This window comes from Physeter macrocephalus, chromosome 16, assembly GCF_002837175.3.
Source record: "Physeter macrocephalus isolate SW-GA chromosome 16, ASM283717v5, whole genome shotgun sequence".
Classification (NCBI taxonomy): domain Eukaryota; kingdom Metazoa; phylum Chordata; class Mammalia; order Artiodactyla; family Physeteridae; genus Physeter; species Physeter macrocephalus.
Window position 1 is genome coordinate 104,276,404 of NC_041229.1, and position 288 is coordinate 104,276,691.

Consider the following 288-nt stretch of genomic DNA (forward strand, 5'->3'; position numbering starts at 1 on the left):
CTGAGCCGGCGCGCCCAGGGCCTGTGCTCCGCAACGGGAGGGGCCCCAACAGTGTGGGGGCCCGCGTACCACAAAAAAAAAAAAAAAACAAAAAAAACAATGTTTGTGTTCAAGAGGCTGTTACCTATTGAATGTGCACGAAAAGTGTAGTTGTGGCCCAGTGATGGACAAATTGGGGCTAGCCCACCTGTAATTTTGCTTCTTTTTTTTTTTTTTGCGGTACGCGGGCCTCTCACTGTTGTGGCCTCTCCCGTTGCGGGGCGCAGGCTCAGCGGCCATGCCTCACGG

At 53.8% G+C, this 288-nt stretch overlaps 1 protein-coding gene across 11 annotated transcripts in view; it reads left to right on the plus strand.

Annotated features, from left to right (window-relative positions):
- The window catches only part of PPP6R3 (protein phosphatase 6 regulatory subunit 3), a 135,640-nt gene that overhangs the window by 91,599 nt on the left and 43,753 nt on the right, over window positions 1-288 (plus strand). The gene's annotated exons all lie outside the window — the stretch shown is intronic.